The sequence below is a fragment of the Rattus norvegicus genome, chromosome 18, assembly GCF_021556685.1.
Source record: "Rattus norvegicus strain SHRSP/BbbUtx chromosome 18, alternate assembly SHRSP_T2T, whole genome shotgun sequence".
Lineage (NCBI taxonomy): Eukaryota > Metazoa > Chordata > Mammalia > Rodentia > Muridae > Rattus > Rattus norvegicus.
This window is the reverse complement of record NC_141551.1, coordinates 61067603-61091134: the sequence shown is the minus strand read 5'-3', so window position 1 is coordinate 61091134 and position 23532 is coordinate 61067603. Positions and strand designations below refer to the sequence as shown.

At 47.8% G+C, this 23532-nt stretch overlaps 2 long non-coding RNA genes and 1 pseudogene across 5 annotated transcripts; 2 read left to right on the top strand and 1 right to left on the bottom strand.

Annotated features, from left to right (window-relative positions):
• The first annotated feature begins 7621 nt into the window (after positions 1-7621).
• Positions 7622-12110, top strand: LOC120098256 (uncharacterized). 2 transcript variants are annotated; one of them, XR_015642609.1, is made up of 5 exons: positions 7622-7869; positions 8468-8907; positions 9064-9131; positions 9386-9490; positions 11737-12110. It is a non-coding gene; the product is annotated as an uncharacterized LOC120098256 (long non-coding RNA). The 2 variants fall into 2 exon arrangements; XR_015642608.1 differs by lacking the exons at positions 9386-9490; positions 11737-12110 and having other exon boundaries at positions 9064-9160.
• Positions 12111-14126: 2016 nt separating this feature from the next.
• LOC108348856 (40S ribosomal protein S25 pseudogene) lies at positions 14127-14551 on the bottom strand (annotated as a pseudogene).
• Positions 14552-17903: 3352 nt separating this feature from the next.
• On the top strand, positions 17904-23286 carry LOC120098195 (uncharacterized). Of its 3 annotated transcripts, none has more exons than XR_015642599.1 (4): positions 17904-18310; positions 20848-21175; positions 21946-22481; positions 22670-23286. It is a non-coding gene; the product is annotated as an uncharacterized LOC120098195 (long non-coding RNA). The 3 variants fall into 3 exon arrangements; XR_015642600.1 differs by lacking the exons at positions 17904-18310; positions 22670-23286 and adding exons at positions 19296-19358; positions 19997-20207 and having other exon boundaries at positions 21946-22482; XR_015642598.1 differs by lacking the exon at positions 22670-23286 and having other exon boundaries at positions 21946-22482.
• Positions 23287-23532: the final 246 nt, after the last annotated feature.

Genomic DNA, 23532 nt, shown 5'->3' with positions numbered 1-23532 from the left:
TCATCATATGAAGGGTGGAACTCGGGTCTTTGGGCTTTGTGGCAAGCTCCCTTTACCCACTGAGCCATCTTGTCAGCCCTCTACCTGGATATTTTGAACCACGTAATTTGTCAGCTGAGTCTTTCTCTACATTGAAGTCTTCCTTTTATTTTAACCATAGGTCTGGGGTTAGAATGCAAACTCACTGTGTGCAGACTATGCCCATGCTCAGGAAGGGCCACAGCACACAGCTCAGAGAGCAACGAGAGGGTGAATACTTAGTGTCAGGAGAACCCACTGATGGTTCGAACCACCGTTAGAGGTGTTTCCTGTACATGTCCTGAAAAACAAAACAAAACAAAACAAAACAAAACAAAACAAAACACTTATTCACTTACCCCAGGGCAGGTAGGGAGGATGGGCAAACACAGACCAGAAACATTCTATCTGCCTCTAGCATGGTGTCCAAGGGTTTTATTGCTGTGAAGAGACACTGTGACCACAACAACTCTTAGAAAGGAAAACCATTTAATTGGGGCTGGCTTACAGTTCAGAGGCTCAGTCCATTATCATCACGGCAGGGAGCACGGCAGCCATGGTGCTGGAGAAGGAGCTGGGAGTGGGAGTTCTCCATTTTTTTAAAAAAGATTTATTTATTTAATGTATGTGAGTACACTGTAGCTGTCCTAGACACATCAGAAGAATGAATCAGATCCCATTACAGATGGTTGTGAGCCACCATGTGGTTGCTGGGATTTGTACTCAGGACCTCTGGAAGAGCAGTCAGTGCCTTTAACCAGTGAGCCACATCTCCAGGCCCCAAAGTGCTTTAGATCCCATTATACATGATTGTGGGATGTCATGTGGTGGCTGGGAATTGAACTCAGGACCCTAGAAATTGCAACCAGTGCTTTTAACCACTGAGCCATCTTTTCAGCGAGATCTACATCTTGATCCCTGATCTGAAGGCAGCAGAAAGAGACCATGAGCCATACTGGGCATAGTTTGAGCACTGAGGACCTCAAAGCCCAGCCCCACGGTGACATCCCAACAAGGCCACACCCACTCCAACAAGGCCACACCCACTCCAACAAGGCCACACCCACTCCAACAAGGCCACACCTCCTAATAGTGCCCCATGGGTCTAACATTTAAATAAATGAATCTAAGGGGCCACTTTTATTCAAAACACCACACAATGTGAACTAATGAGGTTGGCTTACTTTCAGGACCTTAGGAGACCCCAAAGCAGCCCCTCCTGGAAAGCTTTGCCTCAGTGTGCGTGATAACTCTTCCTCATAGCCAGATAACTTACCTCAGGTAGCTCTCCTTCCTCTATATACTCTAGTACAGTGGTTCTCAGTCGCCCTAATGCTGCGAAATTTTAATACTCCTCTTCGTGTTGTGGTATTTTAGTTGTCACTTCATAATTGTCTGTTCGCTACTGTTACGACTTGCGATGTAAATATTTGGTACTTCCAATGGTCTTAGGTGATCCTGTGAAAAGATCGTTTGACCCCTTAAAGGGGTCACAACCCACAGGTTGAGAACCGATGCACTAGCACGGACCAAGACCACACAAGTTCTGGCAGAGCAAGCTGGAAGGGAGCAGCAGGGAGTGTGCTGACTCTCAAGTGGGGGTTTGGTGACAGTTCCCCACTTCCCCACTTCCTATGGGTGACTGCCACCAAGCTCAGGCTTAAAGACTCTCCCATGCTTCCGATGAAGATGGTTAATGGTTGGCATGTTTAGAGGAGATGAGAAGGAATCACGATGCCCCACATCTTCACCTCTTGACTCCGGACCTGACCTGGTGGACAGTGAAGGTATTTTGGAAGAAGTTGAGAAGTCACCTTATAAAGTGGCCGGGGTGAAAAGCAGACGACGAGACCGAAAGCCTAGAGTTGGGTCGCCCTTCAGTAGTAGTGAACCGAGCTCGGCTCTCTGCCTACCAGTGTGGTTCTGTGGCCTCAGACAATGTGAGCTTCTCTGCTCATTTGCTGCCAAAGGTGACAAGTCTGCCTCGCTTTCAAAAGCCAGGTTTCTGGCAGTTAAATGTAGCTCCTCATGCTTTGTTGATTGCCCTTCATGATGGCCCATGACTGAAAAGTGTAAGCCTAACGAACTCTTTCCTCTTCTGGTTGTTCTCGGGCCTGGTGTTTTATTACAGCACTAGAAAACAAACTAAGGGGTGGGGATTTAGCTCAGCGGTAGAGCGCTTGCCTAGCAAGCGCAAGGCCCTGGGTTCGGTCCCCAGCTCCGAAAAAAAGAAAAGAAAAAAAAAAAAAAGAAAACAAACTAAGACAGCCATCTGTAATGAGATCTCTATTCCTGCACAAAGGTCATGACCAAGAAGCAAGTTGGGGAGGAAAGGGTTTATTTAGCTTACACTTCCACATTGCTGTTCATCACCAAAGAAGTCAGGACTGGAACTCAAGCAGGTCAGGAAGCAGGAGCTGATGCAGAGGCCATGGAGGGATGTTACTTACTGGCTTGCTTCCCCTGGCTTGCTCAGCTTGCTCTCTTATAGAACCCAGGACCACCAGCCCAGGGATGGCACCACCCATAAGGGGCCCTTCCCACTTGATTACTAGTTGAGAAAATGCCTTACAGCTGGGTCTCATGGAGGCATTTCCTCAACGGAGGCTCCTTTCTCTGTGATGACTTCAGCGTGTGTCAAGTTGGCACACAAAACCAGCCAGTACAGACAGACAACATTTGGCTATGGAATCAGTTCAAAGCCAGTCTGGGATATGTGAAATTCTGGGGAAACAAGGAAGGAATCCTCCCCTCCCACCCACCCCCACCCCTGCTTGCGGTTTCCTAGCAACAGGAGGCACGCCATGCCAGGCGGTAGCATATGGTGGAGCCCACAGGAGAGCTGGTGGTGGGTGGTTTTCACAGGAAGGGCAGCAAGGTAAGCTGAGCAGGGTGGATAGGCTCCGGAAGGGCAGATTTGATCACACTCGAAGACATGAGGGACTGTCATGTCATCTGGGACTTGAGATGAGCAGAGGAACATGGTCCCCTGGAGTACAAGAGCCAGATTAGAGAAGGTGGCTTCTAGCATGGGATCTATATTGGCCATATTTGAGGCCTCCTGGCCTCTGAGTATCTGGCTCTCCCTCTCCTCCCTCTGCTTGTTCTGTCTATGTGACTGTTTGCTGTAAAATATGGGCTAGATGCTACTTCCAAGAGCTGGCTGTCCCAAGTAAAGGCATCTCTCTCTGCTGTCAGTGAGACCTTAGCAGAGCATCAAGATCACAGAACAGTAAATAAACAACCACAGCACAGTTGACATGGTTGCTGAATGGATGAATGATAAAAAACAAACAAACAGGGGTTGGGGGTTTAGCTCAGTGGTAGAGCGCTTGCCTAGGAAGCACAAGGCCCTGGGTACGGTCCCCAGCTCCGGAAAAAAAAAAAAAGAACCAACCAACCAAACAAACAAAAACAACAAAAAACAAACAAACAAAAGGAGAACATGACTGCTCCTAGGGATGGTGGAGAAGTATTATTGTCCATGTGAAGGAGAACATAGCTGGAGGCAGAGGCATCTGGGAGAGTGCAGCCTGAGGGATACCAGCAAACAGTCACATAGACAGAGCAAGCAGAGGGAGGAGAGGGAGAGCCAGAAACTCAGAGGCTAGGAGGCCTCCAAAGGGTTCAAAAAGGCAAAAGAGTGCATAGCCAAAATGGCTGGGTTACATGGGGAAGAGCAGCTGGTGGAAGGGTAACCCTGCCCAGTCCCCGAGGCTGGCAGACAGAGGGCTCTAGAACAGCTAAGGGACTGAGAGATTCTGAGAGAACCTGGGGGCCAGCATCAGCTTTGATGTGTTAATGGACATCTTAGTTGTGGGAGTGGTTCACCTCATGCCTCGGTCTTTTTGCTGAGGTTGAGGAAGGACAAAAGGCCATAAAGGGTGACATAATCTCTAACTACTTTCTGCCGAAACAGCAGTCAGTGAGGCCTCAGGGGCAGGAGTATCAGGATAACAGAATAACTTAATAAAGAACAACATGGTTATTGAGTGGGGAACACGGACTGCATAGTAAACACTCGTATTCCTGGATCTCTTGGCCCAAACCTTCCCACGGCTCTGAAAGTACTTAATCTATTGGCCTGAGAAGAGTTATTAGGTAAGTGGCCTCTCTTCCCTCGGCTCCCTGAAGAGTCTGCTTTCCCCCACCGCCTACCCTATCAACCCGCTCCTCTCTGTTCCTGTCACACAGAAAGGTTTAACCGACCTCTTGATAAATATCTCAGGGAGGTTAAGAAAAATGGCCTTGACAGCAGCAAGGCGATGATGTTCACTGGAGAGAGGCAGACAGCTCTCTGTCAGAGGAAACCTTTAAAAAAAAAAAAAAAAAGCAAGAATACCAATAAACACAATAATTTTAAATGAGGGCTGTAAATTCAGCTGTAAAATCTCACTGAAGTCTAATCATGAAAAAGAAAGAAAAAAAAACCACCTCTGAAATAATAAACCGTGGTCTAAATTAGAGCACTGGCAAATGTAGTCATTTCTACCTAAGAGGCTTTGTGTCCAAACATGTCATTTGAGATCGAAGGCAGACAAAGGAGAAGGCCCTTGGTAACAAGGCAGCCATTCAATCCCCAGCCCTGGGGCATTGGACTTCCTCTGTGGGCTCAAAGCATTTTCAGCCACATTAGGCACCAGCTCCAAACCTGGTGGGAAGCAAACTTAAGTGTCTTTTTGAGTGGGAAACAATGAGAAAGCTGTTTTTCCACAAAAGAGGAGAATTCTACCGCTTGCTTTTCGGATTGGCGGACCCAGAGTCCTGAGGAGGAAATTGGGCTGTAGCTTGTACTGCTAGTTGTTGATTCTTAAAAGATGTTTCGGGACTGGCAAACCTTATCCCAAAGGAAGGAGACGTCCCAGTTTCCTTAATAAGCACACTTCTTCCCCACCCCTGGGAAGAATGTTTATCCTGCTCGTATTTATCTTTGGGATCCCCAAGAATGGATTAAATGAGGCTATGTGTGAACGGACCCTATAATTAGATAGGGGCCTGTGCTGATATTTTAGGATAATAGACATTTTTAAAAAAGCATAATGACTCATTCACCATCGTCACTCTCATTGATTCGAGACTGTCTTCAGCTGAACATGCTACTCGGACGGCCAAAAAAACCTGTGGAGAGAAATAGAAATAGAGGCATTTGGGGCAGGGCTTGGACTAGTCATGCCTGCTCGGGGAGGAGAAAGATGTTCAGTGCTGTGGAAGACAGGGGAAGGGAGGAAGACACGGGTGCAGAGAGAGAGTTGTGATTACTGCTGTGAAGAGAACCACAGGTTTAAAGAGAGGGAAAAAAGGCATTAGGCAAGATGGTACAGGCCTGTAGTCTCGGCAGTTGGGAGATCAAGGCGAAGGATGGAGCAGTGTCCATCCTGGGCTACCTATACAATTCAAGGCCAGCCTAGACTATGGAGCAAAAGCTGATTCAAAACCAACCAAACAAACAAACCGAACAAGGGGCAGGTGGTTGAAAAATTTGCCTCTAGAGCCCAATCTTCAAGCCACATAAACCAGGCAGGCACGGTGGCGCTATCTATGATCCTAGCACTCAGAAGACAGGGAGAGAAGAATGACAATTCAAGGGCGACCTCCAATGAATGGTTGGTTGGAAGCTAGCCTGGGCTACATGGGGTCTTGTTTCACAAACAAACAGGGCATATGAGGAGGCTCGGTGAGTAAAAGTGCCTGCTTGCCAAGCCTGGTAACCCGAGTTTGATCCTTGGGACCCGTATGGGGGAAGGAAAGAACTACTCCCCACAGGTTGTCTGGCTTCTACACTTGTGGTATGAGTGCATGCACACGTGTGCACGTGTGCAGACATACACAATAAAAAAAATGTAGGGGCTGGGGATTTAGCTCAGTGGTAGAGCGCTTACCTAGGAAGCGCAAGGCCCTGGGTTCGGTCCCCAGCTCCGAAAAAAAGAACCAAAAAAAAAAAAAATGTAGAAACAAAAACAAGAAAACAAGGATGGGGGTAGTGGGATATATTCATCGTCACACAAGAACCTTAGGTGTGAGCAGAGGCTAGCCCTACAGCGATGGTTCTCAACCTGTGGGTCTCGACCCCCAGAGGTGTTAAATGATCCTTTTCCCGGGGTCACATATCAGATACCCTGCATAACAGATATTTGCAGTTCGTAACAGTAGCTATATCACAGCTGTGATATAGCAACAGAAATAATTTTATGTTTGGGGGTGTGTGTGTGATGGTTTATATATGCTCAGCCCAGGGACTGATAGAAAGTGTGGCCCTGTTGGAGTAGGTGTGTCACTGTGAATGTGGGCTTTAAGACCCTTATCCTAGCTGCCTTGGAGTAGTATTCTGTTAGCAGCCTTCAGAGAAAGATGTAGAATTCTCAGCTCCTCCTGCACCATGCCTGCCTGGATGCTGTTATGTCCCTGCCTTGATGATAATGGACTGAACCTCTGAACCTGTAAGCCACTCCAATTAAATGCTGTCCTTGTAAGAGTTGTCTTGGTCATGGTGTCCGTTCACAGCAGTAAAACCCTAACTAAGACAGGGGGTTATCACAATGTGAGGAAAGGGTGGCTGCACTGGGAAGGTTGAGAAGTACTTCTACAGGATGAGGTTGTGAAAGGAGAAGTGTGGTCTTTTAACTATATTTATTTTTTAGTATGTGTGTTCATGTAAGTGTGCTGCATGTGTATGGAGGTCAGAGAGGAGTTCACAGAACCCAGTTTCCACCTCCTATACGGTGTGGTCCTAGGTATTGGCAGTGAGTGTTGTTAATCCAACGAGCCATCTCGCTGGCTCAGAAATGGCTTCTTTTATTTTTATTTTTAAAAAATATTTATTTATTTCATGTATGCGAGTACACTGTCGCTGTCTTCAGACACACCAGAAGAGGGCATCGGATCCCATTACAGATGGTTGTGAGCCACCATGTGGTTTCTGGGATTTGAACTCAGGACCTCTGGAAGATCAGCCAGTGCTCTTCACCACTAAGCCATCTCTCCAGCCCCAGAAATGGCTTCTTTTAAAGCCAAAGAATGATGCCCCACCCCTATTCATCTCTTCCACCGTGACCGCTGGCCTTAAGTGGTGGACATGTTCAGGACTGAGCGATGAACAGTGTGTGGGAGGGGGAGGCACCCAGCTTTGTCTGCCTTTATCCGAGGTGCCCAGCTGGGATCAGCGTTTACCTAAGTAGACACTGCCGAGCTCAGCATCCTTCTTCCCAGGACCTCCTGCTCTGGGTATATTCTCAGGACACATTCTCAAATGCCCTCTACCCGGCACACTCACTCTCTGTCCTGAATAGACAGAGCCCCGTCTAGTCCATTAAGTATCAGAAACAGCTCGCAGATGTCGTTAAGGTTCCTAATCAGTTAAACTAGATTTAATCAAAAGGAGGTTATCTGGGTGGGTCTAATCCAATCTCGAGTACATTGAAAGCAAAATTTTATTGACAGTTCGCAAAAGGGCGAGTCAGAGGGACTTATGGGAGGAGGAAGGCTGGACGTGCCTGAAGATGGAGGGCGTGCGCACTGTCCTCAGAGCAGCCCTGGCTGCCCACGCTCTGACGGCTGCTAGGTAACGGGACGTCAGCCTTGTAGCCGCACCGAACGAAACATTGCTAACAATCTGAGTGACCTCGGACTGAAGTGAGTCTCTCTCCAGGCCCTCAGCTGGCCAGCAGCATTTTGGTGTCCCGCTGGGAGACCCAGAACACAGGCTCCAGTAGAGACTGCTGGGATTTCCGGACCTGTGGGAAGAACTGTGGCCTCATATGGGGAGTTGTTTAAACAGCCAGCGGTGGTGGTCATTTGTTACGCAGCCATAGAAAACCAAACCAAACCCTCAGCTTCCTGAGAGTCTCCTCTGAGGTAGATCATACAGAAACAGAGCCGCTAGCTTCCAGAACCTTCACAATAGCCTATTCTTGAAGAGAAACATGGGGGAAATCACTGAAAAAAAAATCTCTTCTGAGATGTTCTTAGAAGAGAAGAGAGAGGGGCTTTAGGTTGTAGCGAAGAGGGTTGGGGTCTGGCTAAACTTCGTGGCTTTGATAATGATATTATTTCCAACATTTAGGTGCCCCTCGAATTACCAATGCTCTATGGAAGGATGGATGTGCATAAGAGAACAATTTCCCCCTCTTAAATACACCAGAATCAATGGGAGAGAAAAAAAAATAAAGGACTAAAAATTTACTTAAAAGGGGTTGGGGATTTAGCTCAGTGGTAGAGCGCTTGCCTAGGAAGCGCAAGGCTCTGGGTTCGGTCCCCAGCTCCGAAAAAAAGAGAAGAAAATAAAAATTTACTTAAAGAGTAGAAATAGAACTAATTGCCCTTTGTTTCTAAAAATCAATAAGCTTTTCCCTGTTTATTTTTATCACAATAATAGACTGTATCTGTTACTGTGAAAGAGGCTGCTACTGCGCAATTATCTAAAATTCTGTTTTTCTTTTTCCTTTTCCAACAGTGCTGAATAAAAGTCAGTGCACTCAAATGAAAGGAGTGTTTGGGAACCCTGGGGAGATGAAGCTGTCAGCCAGCTGAGGCTGGCCCTGTCTAGGGAACAGATTAATTCCTTCTCTTTCATCTCGGAAGATTTTTTTTCTCAGGACCTTCCCTATCACAAATGACTGAGGACATCATCTAGAAAGCACACCTATAGACTCCTCCCTTCTCCAGGGCCTCCAGGATGGGCTACTGGCTGATGGGAAAGGCAAAGGAATCGATCGTGTCCACTGGCTTTGACCAAGAGATCTTTGGAAAGTTGGGGAGGGGATGGCTTTGAATCCCATCAATTCACTTTCCCAAAAACATTGATATTTGGATGTTGTACTGGCTGGTTTTGTGTGTCAACCTGACACAAGCTGGAGTTATCACAGAGAATGGAGCCGCCCTTGAGATCCAACTGTAAGGCATTTTCTCAATTAGTAATCAAGGGCGGGAGGGCCCATTGTGGGTGGTACCATCCCTGGGGTGGTGGTCTTGGGTTCTATAAGACAGCAAGCTGAGCAAGCCAGGGGAAGCAAGCCAGTAAGTAACATCCCTCCATGGCCTCTGCATCAGCTCCTGCTTCCTGACCTGCTTGAGTTCCAGTCCTGACTTCCTTCGGTGATGAACAGCAATGTGGAAGTGTGAGCTGAATAAACCCTTTCCTCCCCAACTTGCTTCTTGGTCATGACGTTTTGTGCAGGAATACAAACCCTGACTAAGACAGGTGTCAAAACATAAAAATGTTCACTGGCTCCCTCCACTCCCTTCCCCTAGACAGTCTGCCAACATAGCCCAGGGTGGCCCCAGTCATGTAGTCTTAAGGTACTCACAGTTTGCTTTCGTGGGCATCTCTTCTTTGGTCCATGAAATCTTAGTTGCTCCTTTCTCTTCTCAGCCCTGGAGTTCACTGCAAAGCACTAGGATCCCAGACCTCAGAGGGAGAGAAAAATCAGAAATATTTAAAATGCACCCATGGACCTCTTAGCTTCAAGTTAACTGAGTACGTTTACCTCGAAGTATCAAGGGATCTATCTTTCTAGGGGGCTGACAGTGAAGTTGCATTGACTGATTGGAACTTTTGCCCTTCTGAGAAGTGCCCTATGGCTACCTGTGTGCAAAATGTAGCTCAGCCCTGTTTCAGGGTCCCCCTCAGTGTCTGCTGGAAGGAAATGGTCTCTCCCTGGCCTGCTGCAGCTTGTCCCTGACCATCTGCCTGGCTTTATATTTGGAACTTTTCCTTCATATCGTGTACTTCAGCTTCTCTGCTCTGGACTTGTTCTGTCTCTTTGGGGCCCTGTGCTAACTTTCTCTTCGTGATAGTGTTTGTCAAGAAACTTCTGGGTGTCTGTCCTTCTCTTTAATAGGCAGAGTCCTGTTTCAGCTTTAACTTCATTCTGCTAAACTCTCTCTTTTTCACTGTCTCTCTCTCTGTCTTTTTGTCTGTCTCTCTCTGTCTCTCTCTGTCTCTCTCTGTCTCTGTCTCTCTGTCTCTGTCTCTGTCTCTCTGTCTCTCTCTGTCTCTCTGTCTCTCTGTCTGTCTCTGTCTCTGTCTCTGTCTCTGTCTCTCTCTCTCTCTCTCTCTCTCTCTCTGATTTCTGAGACAGGATTTCTCTGTGTAGTTCCTGGAACTATCTCTGTCTGTAGACGAGGCTGGTCTCGAACTCACAGAGATCTGCCTGCCTCTGCCTCCTGAGTGCTGGGATTAAAGGTGTAAGCCACCATCACCTGGCTTTTTTCTCTCGCTTTTAAAAATTATCATTTTTATTTGTGTGTGTGTGTGTGTGTGTGTGTGTGTGTGTGTGTGTGTGTGTGTGTGTGTGCCGCACATGCCTGTGGAGGCTGGAGGAGGGCATTACATACATCCCTTGGAACTGGAGTTACAAACATTTGTCTGCTGCCCAGTGTGAGTGCTGGCAACAGAACTGTGTTCTCTGCACAGTCAGTAGCGCCCTTAGCTGCTAAGCCAGTTCTTTTTTTTTTTTTTTTTTAAAGATTTATTTATTACATATTAATATATTGTAGCTGTCTTCAGATACACCAGAAGAAGGCATCAGATCTCATTATAAATGGTTGTGAGCAGCCATGTGGTTGCTGGGATTTGAACTCAGGACCTCTGGAAGAGCAGTCAGTGCTCTTAACTTCTGAGCCATCTCTCCAGCCCGCTAAGCCAGTTCTTAAGCCCCATTCAATTACTTTATGATCCTGTCGTGCATGCTGTGGGGACACGTGGCCTACGTGCCCACCCATGCTTGGCTGGCATACCTGACTGTTAATCGCATGCTGGTCACTCTGACTCAAGACACACAGCTGCAAAATATATTACGTTGAAGAGATTTGGAAAAGAGAAAGAGCCCGTAAAGGGAGGCCTCTCCGACCTGCCTCTGTCCTGTGAAAAGTGTTATCAAACCCAGGAAGGCGCTTAGCGTTGGTTACAGGGTGCACCTCTCATCCCAGCACTTGTGAGGCAGAGCCAGGCAGATCTCTGAGTTCAAGGCCAGCCTGGTCTACAGAGCGAGTTCCAGGACAGTCAGAGCTACACAGAGAAACCCTGTCTCAGACAATAAAAATGAAACAAAGACCAAGGAATGCTTCCCCTGGACTCGATGTGAAGCAGCTCCTACGGCTGGCCGTACCATCCTGACACCATTGGCCACCCAGGGACTCAGAAGAATCCCAACAAACAGGCCTTGCCCGTTCCCAGTGTGTGGCCTTCAGACGGCACATTTAGCTTTCTCATACAACGGCCCACTCTTCAGACGTAACATAAATATGCTGACTTAACGGTATGAGTCATTTCCTCATGAAGGTGTTTATTTCCTACAGAACTCATAATTAAGTTTGCATGGTTTTTTTGTTTTGTTTTGTTTTGTTTTGTTTTTGTTTTTGTTTTTTTTTTTTTTGCTGCTCTGTCTTTTGTCACAGGGACCTTAGCCTTGAATCTAAGATGAGTAGAAGGAAAAAAATGTTCTTTTTTTTTTTTTTTTTTGTTCTTTTTTTCGGAGCTGGGGACCGAACCCAGGGCCTTGCGCTTCCTAGGCAAGCGCTCTACCACTGAGCTAAATCCCCAACCCCGGAAAAAAATGTTCTTACCCTCCACTCTTTATTTTCAAAGATCCTTCACCCAGACTGTCACCTTTACCTAACACCCCTCTTACTGGAGTTTTGTTTGCTTGATTATTTTTTTCTATTCCCCCACTTTACTCGGTTGTCAATGATCCGTTTTTCCTTTCTTTTTCTTTTTTGTAGTAAAGATAGAACCGAGAGCATGGAGTGTGTTTACCGTCAAAGCTACACCCCTCCCTCAGCCCAGAGAATCATCTTTAAATTCTCCCTTGACTTGGAAAGAAACACAAATATAAAACCACCCACCTCGGGCTGGAGAGATGGCTCAGCGGTTAAGAGCACTGACTGCTCTTCCAGAGGTCCTGAGTTCAAATCCCAGCAACCACATGGTGGCTCCCAACCATCTGTAATGAGATCTGATGTCCTCTTCTGGTGTATCTGAAGACAGCTACAGTGTACTCATATATACTAAATGAATAAATAAATTAAAAAAAAAAAAAAACCACCCACCTCTGTGCGTGCGGTAATCCGGCCCCCAAACCCCTCCCTTGCCCTTTTGATGGCACATGGCAGGGATCCACACACTTCTGTCTTTAAGCCTGAGGCTATAAACTTTTTAGGCCTCGTGAGCCACACAGAGTCTCTGCTGAAAGTTCACTTTGTTATTTCACTCTACAGCCTGTAAGAAATGTAAAAGCCGTTCATACTCTTCGGAGGCTATATAAACTCAGACTGCAGACCTAATTTAAAGCCTGCAGGCCATAATTCGTGGGCTCTTGGTTTACGGAAAGCATTTGCCTCTGAGATAGTGCCTGGTATCAGCTCTTTCCTCAGAAGGATCTTGTAGAACACTAGCAGGCAAGAGAGCAAGGCTTGGCTGTCTGCTAGCCCACGGTGGTAGACAAGTGAGGAGCAAACCCAAGCTCGGAACCTCAGCCAGCCTGTGACGTTCTGCAACACAAACGTTGGACAAGGTCAGAAAAGGCCTCAGCCTGGGGTGGAACGCAGAGTCAGAGCAAGAGTGAAGCTTGCTTAAGGCTCTGGTTCTGATGCACACCAAGAATGCAGAAGGAGCAGGAAAGAAAGGAGAGAGATGACCTCTGAGGGCTGCAGTCTTGGGGGCGATTTAGTAATTGAGGTTCTTTTTCTTTAGCTCAGGAGGCACTTACACAAAGCACCTCTTTACGACTCTTACGTTCGCGTATTTGTGTGAGCATGTGTTTGTCTCTGGGTATGTGCTCGCTGTGGAGCAAGTGAGGTGTTCCCAGAGCGATAGTAAACTCCGATTTCCTCAGGCGAGGAGGAGACTTAACTCAGGTTGTCAGGCTGGTTGAGGGCAAGGGCTGCCTGCAAAGCGTCTCCAGAACCACCTGAGGTGGTTTTCAGGTATCGGTTCTCTGGGCCCTTTTGTAGAAAGCAGTAATTTAGGCTAGAAGGGGAGAAACAAACCATGGATTGTTACAGAACTCCTGAACGGACTGAGAACTGCTGCTCTATTTTTTTTTCTTCCAGTACTGAGGATTGAACCCAGGGCTTCAGGCATGCTAGGCAGAGTTTTACCACTGAGCACCCCAAACCCAGGCCCCACCATACCAGACGTTTAATGAGTTCTTTGAAGCTTTTTTTCTTTTTTTTTTCTTCTTTTTTTTTTTTGCATCGTGGAATATGGGGATTATTTGCTTGTTTCTATTTTATACGTATGGATGTTTTGCGGGCACGAGCACACGTGCAACGAGTGCCCCTGCTCCTGCTTTGTTATAAAGACAAGGTCTTATGGAGATCAGGCTGGCCTTGAACTCCTTCCTCATCCTCTTGCTTCTATCTCCCAAGGGCTGGGATTACAGGTGTGCACCACCACAGGCTGCTAGCAATGGCTACCATTTATTTATTTATTTATTTATTTATTTATTTATTTATTTATTATTTATCCATCCATCCACCCACCCATCCACCCACCCATCCACCCACCCACCCATTCATCCATCCACCCACCCACCCATTCATCCACCCACCCATCCACCCACCCATCCACCCACCCATCCACCCACCCATCCACCCACCCATCCACCCACCCACCCATCCACCCACCCATCCACCCACCCACCCATTCATCCATCCACCCACCCACCCATTCATCTACCCACCCATCCATCCATCCACCCATCCACCCACCCATCCACCCACCCATCCACCCACCCATCCACCCACCCACCCATCCACCCACCCATCCACCCACCCATCCATCCATCTACCCACCCATCCATCCATCCACCCACCCACCCACCCATCCACCCATCCACCCACCCATCCAACCATCCATCCATCCACCCATCCATCCATCCACCCACCCACCCACCCATCCACCCATATCCATCCACCCATCCACCCATCCATCCACCCATCCACCCATCCACACATCCACCCACCCATCCATCCATCCATCCATCCACCCACCCATCCATCCATCCATCCATCCATCCACATGTTCACTTTGCATTCCAACTGCTGTGTGTGTGTAGAATTATTCTACATAATAGAATAACTATTAATACTGTGTTTTTTTCCCTATTGATTCAATAAAGTTTTATTGTCCCAAATGTGCAGCTGATTGAACCTGTTTGTGCATCTTCACCAGCAGCTGGGGCATCTCCACCCTTTGTGTTTCTGGTATCAATTCCTCGGGCTCTGTGCTTTGTAACCAGCTTGATAAAGTCCTTTACCTTAAGTAGCTCCTGAAGGGCTGCCCCAGCCACGGACCCTCGACTTGCCAGTCTCTCGGAGAGCACAGCTGGAGTAATAAGCTATAGTTGGAGATGTCCTTACATAGTCTGTCCTATGTAGCTTTGTCAAGCAGGACGAGGTTGTTCAGCTTGTCCAGAACTTTGCCTTTGGACCACTTCTTCTTTTTGGCCTTGCCACCAGATTTATTTACTGGGTCTTTGTCTTTTTTGGTCCACTTTCCAGCATCTTTCTTTTTCTTGTCGTCTTTGGACAGCATGGTGAAGCTCAGAAAGAGTAGTGTGGACCACTTAATATTGTGTGTCTTTTCCTTTTCTTTTTTTCCCCTTTGCATTTTGGTACTAGGTTTTATGGATCCCAGGCTGGCCTTGAACTAGCTGTACAGCTGAGAATGACCTTGAATTTTTTTTTTTTTTAAAGAGCTATTTATTTAATGTATGTGAGTACACTATAGCTGTCTTAGAAATACCAGAAGAGGGCATCGGATCTCATTACAAATGGTTGTGAGCCACCACATGGTTCCTGGGATTTGAACTCAGGATCTCTGGAAGAGCAGTCAGTGCTCTTAATCCGGGAGCCATGTCCCCAGCCTAACATTGAACTTTCAGTCCTCTTGATTCTATCTAGTAGACACTGGGAACAGTGTATGCAGTGTTGGAGTGGAACCCAGGGCTTCATTCACTCCAGACAACTGACTTACATGCTCCCCTCAACAACGTTTCTTAGCACAGTCAACAAATATAATAATAAGTCGGTGTGGTGGCCCAAGCCGGATTTCTGTGTGTTTAAAGCCAGCCTGGCCTACATAGCAAGCTCCAGACCATAAGAACCCATCTCAAAAGAAATACATGTATGTATGTATAAATATATGTATGTATATATAAAATATATATGTATATATGTGTGTGGTAGTGTGTTAATAAGTGTAAATGTAGATTACGGTAGATTTTAAAATATCAGCATAGATAATGTTTAGGATGATTTGGGAGTCTTTTACTTTCCAATTCATGCTCCAGCCTCCGCTCCCCTTTCCAGGAAGTAGAAGAACATGGAGTCCATTTCAGGACCCCAGTGTTGTGAACTGGGCTGAACCGAGTGGGCCCTGAAGAGCGAGCTCTCACCTGGTCCTTGGTACTCTACAGTTAGGCATTCTGGACAGAAGTCTACGGTTTTTGAGAGTCAACGGGGCCTTTTCTGTCCCTGGCACCCATCCTGAAGATCTTCTACTTCCAAACCAGTGTGATCGTGCACAGCTCTGAAGCTTTGAGCTGCCCAGTGTTTGAGTCCCACCCCACACCCTCCATACCCATGAGGCAATGCACTGGCTCGCTTAAGGCTGAACCCTAAGCCAAGGAAACCAGACTGGTGGCCTTTGAATGGCAGCGACAGCCCCTCGGCTCAGTCCTCCATGTAAGACCCAGGCCTGGAACAATAGTGAGACTTCGATTTGGCAACCATTGGGTGGCCCCTGACCTCCCCAGTCCTCTAACCTGTGACCCCAGACTGCCCTTCCTGCCAGCGAGACAGAGTGTGTGTCCTTGAAACCAAAGGGAAAAGTAAAAACAAACAAACAAAAAAACCAAAAAAAACCCAAACAAAACAAAAAAGCCCCAAAACAAAAAACCATATGCGCCCAGCTTTGGGAAAGAAATGAACTTAAAAATAGTCTTTAGGGGAAAATTTTTTTCCTTAGGTAATTGGGATAATTGTCTTCAGGCTGAGGTAAATAAAGAGCAAATCCTTTAGCCTCCTGTTCGGGGCTGTAAAGGGGCCTGCCTTTGTATATCCCTGGTGTTTTTTATGACCCTTAGCTGGCCTCTCGGCTGCTGAACGGGGACCCACACAAAGCCAGACTAATCACGGAACAGTTTCGGAAATGAGGGTCTTGAATGGAATTTCCTCAACTCGCCCTCCACAGGCTTCAGCCTGCTCTCTGAGCTCGCCCTTCTGGAAGGCTCTGGCCCAGCTCTGGGCAGGGCTGGAGAACAAAGGGCTGTTTCTCTGAGTCTCCCAGGAGCCTGCTGAGCCTGCCCTTGTGCAAAAATTCAATGAAAGCAACTCTTATGCTTCCCTTCCAATCCCAGGGCTGCCTAAGGAAAGTAAATCACGTAGCACATCTTTATGGGGGCCTTTATAGTGTGCAAATGGTGTGTGTGTGTGTGTGTGTGTGTGTGTGTGTGTGTGTGTGTGTGTGCGTGCGCGCACGCGCTGTGGATACGAGTCCTGCCCTCAAAGAGCTTAATGTTTGCTTGGAATGTCATGACTAATCACATCAAGGGGAAAGTCAAATGCTGGCTCCTGGCAGCTCTCCAAGCCATCTTGTGACAAATCAATGTTACAGGCCTTCCTCTGGCCAAGATAGGGGATGGCAGGAACCCTGGGGGGCTGTCTTGAGTCAATATCAATTCTTTTCTTCCTTTGGCGGTCATGTCAGGGCCTCTTGGAGAGGGACACTGTCTCCCCCACCATCCCTATTCTGAGCTGGCCAAAGAACAAACCAATGGAAGATGATGGGGATGGTCTCTTTGTTAGACTTCAGCCTTGCCTTCATGAGGAAGGCTTTTCGCCTGTTTATTTTGAGACAGATTCTTACTCTGTAGCCCCTGGCTGGCCCATGTACTAGGAACTCCTTAGTGGCTAGCCATGGACCCACAGAGATCCACCTTTCCCTGCCTCTGAATCCTGGGATTAAAGGCAGGCACTGTCATTACTACTATGCTCTTGATAATTAGTCCATGGGTTGTTAGCATTTTGTCTAAGCTCCGCCCCATGGTTACCTAGCAACAGCCAGGTATGTCTGACTCACTGTAGAAGGGGCTGTCCCCCCCTCCACTCTCGCTTGCTCTTGCCTTCCTGCTCTAGCTCTGTCCTCCTGTCCCTTGCCCTCTCTCATCATTCCCCTCCCCTTCTCTCTCCACATGCTTATGGCCAGCCTCTACTTCTCTACTCCTCTTTGCTCTGCTCACTCTGCCTTTCTCTGTCTCTACTCCCCTCTCAACTCCCCTTCCCATCCCCTAAATAAACTCTGTTCTATACTATACCATTGTGTGGCTGGGCCCTCAGAGGGTAGGGACGCCTCAGCATGGGCCCTCGGAGGCACCCCATTCCCCATACCTCATACACATCACAACATGGGTGGCATGCTGTTTACAAAGTCCAAGAAGCAACCTGGAAAGCCCTAGTTGGGAGGCAACAGGATAACACTACTATGACCGCCAATGACACCCAGTTGCCAGCCATTTGAGAGCGGTCAAACTGGGTCTTCCGGTTTCCGTTAAGACAGTTTCAGTTTACTGGTGGGCGTAGGGCTGAGCTAGCTGTCCTTGCTGAGCTTGGCCCCAGCCGCAGAATTATAAACAGATAAACGACAGTTGCTTCATTCATGCATCTGTTTTGTGTTCACAACAACGCCATAAAGAAGGCATTGTTAACATGACTCCCATTCTGCAGATGAGGGGCTGGGCTTGAAGAGGTCACATAAATTATCCAAGGTCACACAGGTGGCAAGTGGAGAAATCACGAGGATGCAGACTGTGTCCTGGGATTAGCATATACCCTGATTTGGCAGGAGTTAGTAGACATTAATTAGGAAGTCCCATGACACAAAACAGGAAGATGGATGGGTTGGGATCAAATCGAGAAGGGATCCACGTAGTAGGATATGGAGCCAGTGTTTCATTAAATAGGGGCCTCCTATAATGCCAAATGGCAGCGTCTGAGAACAGGAGACCGGAGGAAGAGGGCCTACGCAGAATTGGGCAAAGAAGGGACAAGAAGCTGTAAGCAGAAAAGGCAAAGCTGGCCGGACAAAAGCAGTGGTCGGGACACTGACCCTCCTCAAGTAGCAGCAATAGGAACGAATGAGACAAATTATGAGAATGGAAAAACCCAGTGGGAGCATCCTGTAGCCAGCGACTCAAAAATGAATCTGGGTATCCCTGAGGAGACGGGGAAGACGCTCCGACTCGGCTGGATGCGGCAGGGAGAGCCAGTTTGAGGAGCACTGAACTCTCAGAAGGTTCGTAGGGAACCAGAACAAATTCAGCAAAATGAGGGGCCGTGGGTGTTGGGGTTTAAATCTCAGCTCGCAGCCAGACAGAACACACCAAGCCAACATGGTTCCACGTGGAGAGGTTTGACGAGAGAAGAAAAATAGAAGAGGGGAGAAGTAAAGGCTGGCCATGAGCGTGTGGAGGGAAGGGCGCGGGGTGGGGAGAGAAGGAACAAAGCGGAGAGGGCAGGAGAGCAGAGAAGGGGAGAGAGAAGAGAAGAGAAGAGAGGGGAGGGGAGGGGAGGAGAGGAGAGGGGAGGAGAGGAGAGGAAAGGAGGAAAAGATACAGGAAGATCGAGGAGGGGCCAAGCAGCCCCTAATATAATGTAAGGCACAGATGCTGTTGCCAGGCAACTGTGGGGCGGAGCTTACCTGGCTGTTGCCAGGTAACTGTGGGGGTGGAGCTTAGACAGAATACCAACAGTAGGTATATTGAGACTGAAGAGGTGACAAGTGAGATGTGTAAGCCAGGGCTCAGCCCTCAGACAGCTTGTAATCCCCAGGGCTTGCTCTTACATGTACATGTAGTCATACGTTCACACACAAATCTGTTCTACACGTAAAAACCGGACAGCAAGTCAAAATAGTACATGATAAAGGATGATAAAGTAAGCAATGTCCCAGAGGTTGTCACTGAGACCAAAGGCTATGAGCAGCGGGGCTAGGGGGCAGGGTAACCTCCCAAGGGGGTTACAATAGAATCAAGGGGGGGCGGGGGTCACGAGGGGTATACTCCCATAAGGCACACACGTAGGTTTTGAGAGCTGAGGTGGATGTCCTGGAGAGTCGTAAGGAAAGAAAGATATATGGGCTTTACATATTCTTTGAAAACAGTAATTATTTATTTTGGTGGCAGGCATCCAACTCCTGACGCTACTTCGTCTCAAGTGCTGGTGCGCGCCACCATGTCTAGTTTAAAAAGTGACTTATTTATCTTTCACCACCATAATAGTGCGCACCTTTGTTCCCAGCTGACGGCGCCTGCACCGCCATGGTACCGAGACAGGAGACAGAGGCAAGTGGGTGTCTCAGAGTGTCTGAGACCAGCCTGGTCAAGACAGTGAGTTTCTAGGCCAGCATAGTAAGACTCTAACCACAAAGGAGCCTAAGATGGGAACTTAATACTAATGTAGCCCAGGCTAGCCTGAAAGCTACATAGTCCAGGCTGGCCCTGATCCTGTGAGTAACTTTCTGTTTCTGTCTAACAAATGCTGAGATTACAGATATGTGTGGATGCCTGGCCTTTAAAAAGTGATTTAAAAAAAAAGAGTATTTCATTTCATGAGCAACTATAATTTATTAAACTTATCCCTCTGTTTAAAAAAATATTTTATTAATTCTTTGAGAGTTCTATACAATACAACGTATTTTGATCATTTCACCCCGACTCCTTCCAGACCTGTCTCTCACACCCTGCCTTCCCTACTTTATGTTCCTCTAGCCTTTGTACAATATTTATGAAGATGTTTTATTATAAATGACACTAAAACCTCTATATGTTTTTACAAGCATCTAATCGTTCTTGAAAGATAGATTCACAGAAACCGAACCAGTGGGTTGAAAGGTAAATTATCCTTGACACTCACTGCTGAAAAGAACAAAAAATAAAGACGAAACCAATACACCCCACAATAACTATCCTGCTTTCTCCAGAGCTGAGCAAGGAGCCCGTGCCGCTAGATTACAGAGGAAGGTGAAGGGAGACCTCGTAACTGTATGCTGTGTGCCTGTTTGGAACACTAAATCTGAAGAAAAATGAAGAGATAACCCAAAATATTAGCATCGCTGACCCTGAGGTTGGGTCATTCCAGTGACCTAGACGTTTTCTTCTGCACAGTTCTGTAACTTGTGCTTTCTAAATACTGTGGGTATTGCAATATTTTGTTTGCTTGTTTTTTGTTTTTTTCTTGAGACATCTTTTCTGATATCCCAAGCAGGCTGGCCTCCAACTCACTACATAGTGGAGGCTGAAATTTCACCTCACAAATGCTGACATTAAAAGGCATGTGCCATATTTGGTACAAACAGAAAAGTCTGTCACTAGTGTAAGCCAGGACAAGCTGCTACTCATTGTCTCTCCCTGCACTAGGCAGAGCACCTCAGAAATGCTTTTCCTGAGTCCCTTCCTAGGCAGACAGACTCCGTGTGTGTTTTCAAGGTTACAGGGTGCAGATGGGTTTTTGTTGTTGGTTTGGTTTTGTTGTTTTTTTGTTTGTTTTCGTTTTTTGAGACAGGGTTTCTCTGTGCAGCCCTGGACGTCCTGGAATTTACTGCGTAGACTATGCTTGCCTTGAACTCCTGGAGATCCTTTGCCTTTGGAGAGCTGGCATTAAAGGCCTGCATCACCACTGTTGTAACAGGGGCATGGTGCTTTTGTATTTTGTTTTGTTTTGTTTTCTTTTCTTTTTTTCGGAGCTGGGAACCGAACCCAGGGCCTTGTGCTTGCTAGGCAAGCACTCTACCACTGAGCTAAATCCCCAACCCCTTGTTTTGTTTTTTTAAAGGCCTCCCCTGAACACCAATGTACAATTTAGGGACGAACATCTCCTGAATCCCCCCAAATGCTGAAGACTTATCACCCGTGAGAGAGGGAAGACATGGTGTCAGAGACAAAACCCCTAGGCTGGACGGCACTTGGAGCCCCAGATGCTTTGCTGCACAGAGTTCACAGAAAAAGAATCGGAAGATCTGGGAAATCCAGGTTCCCGAGGAAGAAAGCCAGTTCCTTCTAGTTCTGGACTCTGGAAGAAACCAGAGACCTAACAGCGTCACAGCCTGGCGTTGGCAACCCTTCCCTGAGATAAGGGAGCAGAGGCGCGGCTCTCCGGAGAGGTTTGTGGTCTTTTTTTCTGAGGAGAGAGACGTGGAGATGAGGCATGAGGGGAAAAGGCGCGGGCCTTTGGCATCTACTTCCTCTGGGTCAAGGGGAGCTCAGCTTCCTCCGAAGCTGGGAGATTAGAGCAATTTAATCCCCAGGCTATTTCTGTGGAGGAGGGGGCTGGGCTGCTGCTGGCTGCTGGTTCCTTCAGCAACGGGGTCTGGTCTGGCTCCATTGTGAGGAGGCCCCAGTGGGAAAAGTAGTGGGAAGGCAGGCAGGAGATAGCTTTTCCAGGGTCCTCCCTTCTCAGAGGTGGTGGTAGCTGTCAACACCTAGGAGCCCTTGGTTCTAGGAGGGGAGGGGAAGCCCCTGGGGTCCTCGACTGGTCTCAGGGAGAGAATGCCCAAGAGGGGCCTGTGGGCAGTGAGCTCATTTGTTTACGTGTGGACCCTGCGTCTTGGGGGAGGTGTGGTAAGAAGATTAGGACAGACTTCCCCTTTGGATCTCAGGCTATGAGGTCAGTGAGTCTCCCGGGCCTGCTGGGCCCCTGAGAGCTGGCTGGCATTTGCTATTTTCCGATCTGGCTAGGCCACAGCCGCCCGCCCTAGCATTTCTGTCTGCTGAATTTAGGGCTTCTGTCCCAGTAGGGACTCTCAGGACTTTAGTCTGCTCTGCATGATTCCCACCCACCCCGTCACCCCTTGTTCCCTTGTTCTACCTCTCCTCCTCCTTGCCTGTCACCCCTACACGCCGCCTTCTGATTTCTTTTCATCTCCGGTTGCAGAAACAAATAGATCTCCATCGCTTGCCCGTGTGTCGGTTTTACTCGGGATAGCGAAAGTTCTGATACCTTTAAAGGAGCTGGCAAAAATCCTCCAGGCTGAAATGTCAGCAAACCGCTGACTTCCAGATAGACCAAGTGCAGTTCACTCAACGTCTCTCATCAGTGCCTTGTTGTCTGAAGCCCGGAGCCTCCAGATCGAGAACAGAACGTGGTCTCTGTAAAAATCACCACTCTCAACACACTCGGTCAAAAAGATGGTGATTTGCTTTAAAATTATTAGATTTATTTATTTGTTTGCGTGTTTATTTATTTGTGCGTGCGTGCGTGTGTGTGTGTGCGCGTGCACGAGTGTACATGACACATCACACAGGTGGAGGTCAGAGGTCAACCTCTCAGCGCTGATCTCTCCTTCTATATGTGTGTCCTGGGATCAAACTCAGTTCTCTAGGCTTGGCAGCAAGCACCTTTACCTGCCGAGCCATCTCGAGTCTGGCACGATGGAGCCCGCCAGTAATCTTGGCCCTTGGGAGGCTGAGGTGAGAGAGTCCTGAGTTTAAGGCTAGCCCGCGGGCTGGGGATTTAGCTCAGTGGTAGAGCGCTTACCTAGGAAGCGCAAGGCCCTGGGTTCGGTCCCCAGCTCCGGGGGGGGGGGGGGGGAAGGCTAGCCCGCACTACTTAGGGAGACTCTGTCAAAAACAACCAAAACCAAAACCAAACCCTCCAGGAAAATAAAAGAGTTATTCCCTGTGGAAGTGCACTGCTGCTTTCAGTAATTCCCATCATGCCGTTTCCTTGGGAACTGTTGCTCCAGCTTGGACAGCGTCCTTCATTCCACACCACACGGAGACAGCTCAGCCTCCCACTTCATGGTCTTTATTGTGTGCGCAATGCGCGGTCAACATGGAAGACCAATACCCAGGGTCCATAGGGAGTGGCACATGAGCTCAAATCCCACTTCTTCTGAACCCTCGTGTTCCCCCCCAACCTCAAAAGAAGAACGGCCAATTTCTTTCTCACATGAAGGTTGGAGACTGCTCGACGCGCCCTTGCTGCCGTGGCCAGCATAGTGTTCCTCTGACAGTTCAGACAGCCCACAGCGCTCAGCTCGCCTGGGCTTTACTTTCTACTTTTGAGAAATAGAATCTTGGGCTGGGGAGATGGCTCAGCGGTTAAGAGCACTGACTGCTCTTCCAGAGGTCCTGAGTTCAAATCCCAGCAACCACATGGTGGCTCACAACCATCTGTAACAGGGATCCGATGCCCTCTTCTGGTGTGTCTGAAGACAGCTACAGTGTATTCATATACATGAAATAAACAAAATCTTAAAAAAAAGAAAAAAAAATAGAATCTTTTGTGAGGCTCATGGACGCTGGGTTGGGGTGAGTGGATCACTGGCCGAACGTATGTTCAGCATGTGGGAAGCTCTACATTTGATCCCAGGACAATCAAAGAAAACGTATCAAGTACTTTGCTGGCACACGGAAGCAATATTAACATTGTCCTTGATGTTTCACTATTGTTTCTACATTGTGGGGGTTTTATTAATTTGTTTTTGAGACAGGGACTCACTATATAGCCCTGACTGCT